An 8,277-nucleotide genomic window follows, 5' to 3' on the forward strand; every position below is an offset into this window, starting at 1 on the left:
GAGTGCTGATTGGTGCATTTACAATCCTTGAGCTAGACACAGAATCAGGGAGTGCTAGCCCTCCAAGTCTACACTAGGTTAGCTAGATATAGAGTACCAACTGGTGTATTCACAAACCCTGAGCTAGTCACAGAGTGCTGATTGGTGCATTTACAATCCTTGAGCTAGACACAGTGCTAGAGGGAAAAGTTCTCCAAGTCCCCACTAGGTTAGCTAGATACAGAGTGCTGATTGGTGCACATACTATCCTCCCGCTAGATATAAAAGTTCTCCAAGTCCCCATCCAGTTCAGGAGCCCAGCTGGCTTCACCCAGTGGATCCTGCACCAGGGCTGCAGGAGGAGTTGCCTGCCAGTCCCCAGCGGGGCCTGCACTCCTCAGCCCTTGGGCTGTCCATGGGACTGGGCGCCACGGAGTAGGGGGCGGTGCCCTTTGGGGAGACTCAGGTCGCGCGGGCCCCACCGCAGCGGGGGGAGCTCAGACATGGCGGGCTGCAGGTCCCGAGCCCTGCCCTGCGGGGAGGCAGCTAAGGCCCGGCGAGAATTTGAGTGCGGCGCTGGCGGGCTGGCACTGCTGGGGGACCCGGTGCAACCTCCGCAGCTGCTGGCCTGGGTGCTAAGCCCCTCACTGCCCTGGGCCGGCGGCCCTAGCTGGCCGCTCCGTGTGAGGGGCCCGCGGAGCCCACGCCCACGCCCAGCGGAACTCACACTGGCCCGCGAACACAGTCCCGGTTCCCGCCAGCACCTCTCTCCACACCTCCTGGCAAGCAGAGGGAGGAGGTTCCGGCCTCAGCCAGCCCAGAGAAGGGCTCCCACGGTGCCGTGGCGGGCTGAAGGGCTCCTCAAGCGCCTCCAGAGTGGACGCCGAGGCCGAGGAGGCGCTGAGAGTGAGGGCTGCTAGCACATTGTCACCTCTCACTACTAAGTGTAGGAAGAGAGCAGAATGAATGGACAAGAATTGCAAAGTAAGGAGAACAAGAAAGAACTGGGCAGACATTTGTGGTAAAGAATATTAAGCTATTAAGCATCCTTTATTGGAGGTTCCTTTAGGCCAAATGTTCTATATGCTGTTTGTAAAAAAAACCCAAGACTTCATAAAACAAGGATAGAGTATACTGTAAATGTTATAAATACTAGTAATTGAAAAATCATGGTATAGTTAACAAAACCTGGGAGTTACAGGTGAGAAGGAGTGAAGGATAGTGGAGCATTCATACATTCTCACTTTATAGAGAGGAAGTTGAGATACTTCCTAAAATTAGTGAAAAAGTAAAGAGAATTTAAGCTTATTATTTGAAATAATGAAAGGTAACTAATAAACAGTTATACAGTAACCAACAAAACCTGAGAGAATGGTTAGGGAGAAAGCAGCGAGTGAGATGAAGCACTGATCTTTCACAGTAGGTCATTGTTTTGGTTGCTAAATCAAGAAATAGAGCTATATTAGTAGTATTGAGAATTAGATGAGACAGGCTAACATCAGTCATTTCAGCAGATCCTAATCCTTACCTAAATCTTTTATCTATACGTTTATTAACAAGTTCATTCTTCTCAAATACATATCTTAATGAGCCCAGTGATTGACTTATTGGGAGAACAACTTACACCGTTCATTTGGAAACACAGGTTTAGGAAGATATAAGCAGACTTTTTTAGAAGTCTATTATTGTGATGTGTTAATGCTTATTAAATGGACTGTAAGATTGCCCTCTTTTAAGAGTGAAACGTGTATTTGCGTAAAAGGCAGGAAGAGACTGTATGGTCTTAGAACTAAGTTAGTTGAAGTATAAATATATATATCAAAATGTGTTATAAATTATGTTATACTGTCTTCATCATGTGCAAATGTGTTGACTATGGCTTGTAGGTTATGGTTATTTGCATCTGATACTTTTTTTTCAGTTTTCTCACTTCTTTTTTTTTTGAGACGGAGTCTTGCTCTGTCACCCTGGCTGGAGTGCAGTGGTGTGATCTCAGCTCACTGCAAGCTCCGCCTCCTGGGTTCACGGCATTCTCCTGCCTCAGCCTCCCGAGTAGCTGGGACTACAGGCGCCCACCACCACGCCTGGCTAATTTTTTTTTCGTATTTTTAGTGGAGACGGGGTTTTACCATATTAGCCAGGATGGTCTTGAGCTCCTGACCTTGTGATCCGCCCGCCTCGGCCTCCCAAAGTGCTGGGATTACAGGCGTGAGGCACCACGCCCAGCCTAGTCTTCTCAGTTCTAATTATCCTTTATTTTTCTCTCTTTCCTGTCAGTATTTCATTCATATTCTCAGATTTTTTTGTAGTTCTTAAAACTCTTAGATCTTTGATTTTAAGCAAATAAATGCTTAGCAATGCATACAGGTCTTATAAACAGTTTTATGCAATATGTTATGTTCAAAATGGTGACACGTGTTTAACATAATACATTGTAGAAATTCCAAGTTTGACTTCCAAAGATTAAACAAATACTCAGACATGAATTGACCTGTCAGTGTCAACATTTATAAGATAAGAGTCACAGTTTCCTTTTTTTTTTTTTTTGAGATGGAGTCTCGCTCTGTCGCCCAGCCTAGAGTGCAGTGGCGCGATCTCGGCTCACTGCACTCACTGCAAGCGCTGCCTCCCGGGTTCACGCCATTCTTCTGCCTCAGCCTCCCAAGTAGCTGGAAGTACAGGCACCTGCCATCACGCCTGGCTAATTTTTTCTATTTTTTTAGTAGAGATGGGGTTTCACTGTATTAGCCAGGATGGTCTCGATCTCCTGACCTCGTGATTCTCCCGCCTCGGCCTTCCGAAGTGCTGGGATTACAGGCGTGAGCCACCGTGCCTGGCCTAAGAGTCACAGTTTTCATGAAAACTGGTGTTTTTATTGGCTAGAGGAGTATGTGAAAATCATACCCTTCTAAACACAGGGAAACAAACTAATGATGAGATAACTACTTGAAGACCTAAGGATGGAAATAATGCCAAGTGCTTATCTCTAGTTAGTCTAACAAGGGGTTAAGCTGTAACTTCATTTAATACCATTATGTCTTTGAATTTTTAAAAGCAGTAATAGAATCATCAACACCACAAAACCAACACCATCCCTTAAAATATGGTTATGAATATATTAACAGTTTGGATAGAGAGTTTAGTTAGGTTTTTCAGCTTTTAAATAATTTCAGTTAGGGGGTTCCTGTTAACCCTTTGGGTAGGTAACATACTGGGTACCCTAATATGTTGCCTACTCCCCCTTCCATGTATTTTGTATTTTATGTTACTAAATAATAATAGTTACTAGTTAGAGACCATTTCTACCCACAGTTCATATCTGTAACTATGGTCCAAAAGCGCTAACCCCAGCATAAAATGTGTGATCTGGCTAAAGGAAAACATCACATGGTGAACTGATAAGAGGAGCTTATTGTGAAAGTCTCTGAGTATAGTATAGTGCCAAAACATTGGTTTTCAATGTCAAAATACAGAGTTCACTGGAAAATTTGGAGCTGAATTGAGGCATACCTAAAATAGAGCCCTCGAGCAAACACTCTATTAGCTATTCCTCGTCGCCAGTCATTCCTGTTGCTAGGTGAATTATTCTCATTTCTAATTTCCCAATACAGAAAGGGAGAGTTTCGGAAAGGCAGACATATTCCCAGTATCAAGTTAGTGTCAGTATCAAGCAAAACTTAAACAGCAGTACTCCTAATAAGAATTCTGAAGGATGTTAATTTAGTGGGACCTTGAACCTTGCTTAAAGGTGGATCCGTATAAATAGTTCATTACTTGGTATTTCCCCACAATTTATCTAGCTTATGAAAACTACGGGGGAAAAAATGTACATCTTAATCTCATAAAACTCACACCTACTTCCTCCTACAATATGTAATTTTAGAGGAGGCTAGTTTGAATTCCCAAACAGGTTGAGTCATTTGTGCCTGCTATGTGTCAGTCACTGAGTTCGGCACGGAAAAAACAACATAATAGGATATCAGAAGTATTTACTGATGTTTCTTAAGGAAGGGCAAAGCATACAAATAAATATCTTTATATGGTGATGTGGAAGGGCTGTGGTGATGTGTATAGGATGCTATGGGAGGTTAGAGGGCAATATCCAGACCAACCTGGAGTTAGAGAAGGCTTCCTGGAGAAGACATGCCTCAGTTGTGTCTGTTCTGTTTGTGTAGTGGTTTTTTTTTTTTTTTTGCTCATTCAAGAATTCCAAATAATCATGAAAATATAAACAAGAGAGTAAAACTCACCCAAAATCTCTTCACAAAGATCACTGCTGTTGACATTTTAGTGAATAACCTTTCCAGGCATGCATGTATATATGTTTGCATACCCATAATTTTATAAAAATGTGGCCATACTTCACATGCTATTCAGTATCTTGATAATTTTTCATTCAACAATAGAACCTGGATATCATTGCAGATCAATACATTTAAAATCATGTTACAATTTTTCATGGCCATATAGTATTTTATCATACTTTATGCCTTTGTTTAGCCAGAGGACAATTAGATTGTTTTCTCTCCTTCTGCTGTTCTAGATAAATGCTGTAATAACATCATTGTGTTTACAGCTTTGGGTACTTGAGCAATGATTTCCACAGATAGGCCTCTGGAAGAATTGCTAGATCATAAATTACACACATTTGAAATTTTGATTAATAAATGCCAAAATTCTCTCCAGAAAAGTTGTACCAATTTGAATCACCATTTTCCTACACCTTTGTCAACATCAGATTTTGTCAATCTATTATATGTTTGTCAATCTGATAAAGAATTTTTATTTGTGCATTTCTTTAATCAACAGTAAGATTAAACTTTTCATACTTCTTGCCTATTTTTCTGATTTTTATGAATTATACATGTTTTTCATAGGCATGTTTATCATCATCTGATTGGCAAACCATCTTTGTATGCTGGGGATGTTCATGTTGGTCTGTCGTATGCACTATGGCTATTTCACTTCTTTGCTTATTTGACTTTAATTTTGGTTTAAAAATGTTTATGAATTGGGTCTCAGTCTTCTCTCTTTTGATTTCGAGTTTTGAATGGGCTGTAAAAAGATCTTTCCACATAGAGTTCCTTTAAAAAACTCGTATTTTTCCCTGGTATTTTCACAGTTTTATTTAAATAAAATTAAGCCATGTAGAATGAGCTGTGATATAAAAAATAAGGTGGGGTTTATATTAGTTACCTATGTCAAATAATCTTTTCCTTGCTGATATAAAATGCTGTATAGTAAGTAATAGGTGTTGCAGTTAGGCTGCCTGGATCAAATTCTGGCTCCATTGCTTACTAACTTGATGAATTTGTTTTCTCATTTATAAAACAGGTATAAAAATACTATGTATTTCTTGGACTTGCTTCCAGGATTCATACATTAGTGTATGTAAAAGGCCTAGAATAATATATGACATATATAAGAGCCCACTAAATAGTAGCTGTTATTGGATACCAAATTCACATGTATATGTGGTACTATTTCTAGACTATTGTTGCACTCACTGGAGTCTAGTAATTCATGGGTCAGTACCAATTCTAACTTTATAACATGCATGGACAAGTTCTTATTCTTCTTCAAAATTTTCCTCATTCTTTTAGCATATTTATTTGTTTATTTATTTAGAGATGGAGTCCCACTCTGTAGTCCAGGCTGGAGTGCAGTGGTGCAATCTTGGCTCACCGCAACTTCTGCCTCCAGTGTTCAAGTGATTCTCCTGTCTCAGCCTCCCGAGTAGCTGGGATTACAGGCACCCACCACAAAACCCAGCTAATTTTTGTATTTTTAGTAGAGATGGGGTTTCGCCATGTTGGCCAGTCTGGTCTCGAACTCCTGACCTCAGGTGATCCGCCCACCTTGGCCTCCCAAAGTGCTGGGATTACAGGCTTGAGTCCCCGCTCCCAGCCAGCATTTTCATTTTTATATGAACGTTAGAATCATTTTGTCAGTTCCTAACGAGCTCGTTGAGATTTTGATTGGCAATACAGAGAATGTTATTTGGAAAAGTTGACTTCAAACCTTTTAATTTTTCTTTCCATTAAATAGCATGTCTTCCATTTATTCAAATCTTTGTGTTACTTTACAGTTTTATTTATATGGGTCTTCATTTCTTGATACTGAATATTCTGAGCTAAGTCTTGAAGGATGAACAGGAATCAGCAAACCAGAGAAAAAAAATCGTTTTGTGGCCTCTCTTTAGTTGCCAGAAGTCATAGTTATATTTGGAACACTCCTAGTTTTAGAAATCTTTAGTCAGTCCACATGAGATACAACCAGTGAACTAAACTGGAAAAAAAATGTGATGTTTCCTGCAAAGAAGTAGAGTGGTGCAGGCAGCCAGTATGAGAAATATTTATGCAGCTGTTGCCTGAACTAGTCCAAAGAAACTTCTGGTGAGTGCTAACAATAAACATGTTTAGCTTGCTAAGAACCTATTGATTTATTTAAGAAAAATCCAAAGTCTAATATGTTTTCAATCAGTGTGTATGAACCAAGGAATGTGAATGTGGGTGAATGTGTGTTTGTGGGTGTTTTGAACAGAGCTCAACCTGGGCAAGTTTGTGAAGTAGTTCCAGTTTTCCTTCATTTGCCATTGGATCTCATTTTTAGCCCATCTCACCTCAACCTCAGAACCATGGCCTTGGAATACCACTGCTAGGGTTTCAATTTCCTGCCCAGGTACTAACTTTCTGTGTCCTGTCCAAGCTAACACTAAATAGAACCCTCTCCCTCAAATGCTGATCATGGATAGCTGATCTTAGTCAATCTATGCTTAGCTAGGGATGAAATAAACATCAATAGACTCCCCTGTCCTTAAAGTGAAGTTATGTACTTTAAGGTACTTTTTATCCAGAGTTCTTTTTCAGACCTCAGAATTTTAAAGAGATCCATGATCGTCCACACTGTGACTTTTTATTACTACTCTTTATACCACCTAGGAGTATAGGGTTGCCCTTGCTACTCCCCCAAGACTTTAAAAAATATTATATATATTTGAATTAGGAGACCCATTCTATTCTTAGGGCAGCCTATCCAACCTACAAGCCAGCTGTTGAAAAATAATACTTTTGTGGCTTTTTCTCTGCTCTACAAGCTGGATTGGTCTTAGACTTCCTGTGACACAGCCAGGAAGACAAAAACTCATCCAGAATTGTCCTCATGCTAATTACATTTTATTCATTTCGCCAACTTCAAAAATACTGGCAGTTCCAGTAATAAAGTGGTTTCTTTCATTCAACATATCCTTACAGAGAACCTAGCAGTAATTTTAAAGGCAGGAATAATATGACAATTTGTTTAAAGATTCATTAATTTATTAAGCAAAATTTTTTTTAATGCTCTAAAATTAGATTGTGATGATGGCTGCTCAACTCTGAACATGCTAAAAGCCTTTAAGTTGTATAATTTAAATGGGTGAAATGTATGGTCTGTGAATTATATCTCAATAAAGCTGTTTTTAAAAAGCCATAGAAATCCAAATACCTCAGTGCCAAAAAAATAAAAATAAAAATAAGAAGCATAGTTATTGGTTAGCTTAATTTGATAGAGTAACCGACTGCTATGAATAAAAATGCTAAAGTAGCCTGAGTGGCTGCTTTGGAGTAGGCTGTTTATGTACAGTCTCTTTTAATGTTCATAGTAAGCTTATGAGGAAGGCAGTGCTCATCCTTATTTCATAGATGAGAACTTGATGCATAATGAGGTTAGATACCTTTGTCAAAGCTAATGTAGTTAGTAGGGGATACAGTTGGGATCTAAGTAAGCCTAGACACCTGCCTCCAGCGCTTAACCTCTGAAACACTGAGCTAATCTGAATACTCAGAACTGGTTTGGTTTTTGACTCTCCTTCACAGTAAACAACAATTATCCTGAATATTGGATCATTTCTGAAGACCCAGACAAGTTCTTTCATGTAGTTGTGGCTTGATTTTGAAATAGGATCTACAAAACAGTGACTTATATACAATTGATTTTCAATCTATAATTTGGTAGATATTTTCTGGAAATAATAATGTCTATCACATTTTACAACTTGAATTACATTTTAAAGTATCCTAGGCTGGAGCAGCTTGCTGTGGGAAGGGATCCCTATGCCTCCTACATAGATACAAATAGTGAATATTTTTCATACTCATTCACCTACATTTTTAGATTTCATTTGTTTAAAGCAAGGTACTCTGACAACTGTAATGGTGTCGAGTTCTTCCACATTTTTCGAAATCCCAGCATCATTATGACTGAATATGTATCCCTCCAGCTGAGGGGAAACCAAAGATGTCATGTTGAAGAAAGTAG

This window comes from Colobus angolensis, unplaced genomic scaffold (assembly GCF_000951035.1).
Source record: "Colobus angolensis palliatus isolate OR3802 unplaced genomic scaffold, Cang.pa_1.0 Scaffold153, whole genome shotgun sequence".
NCBI lineage: Eukaryota > Metazoa > Chordata > Mammalia > Primates > Cercopithecidae > Colobus > Colobus angolensis.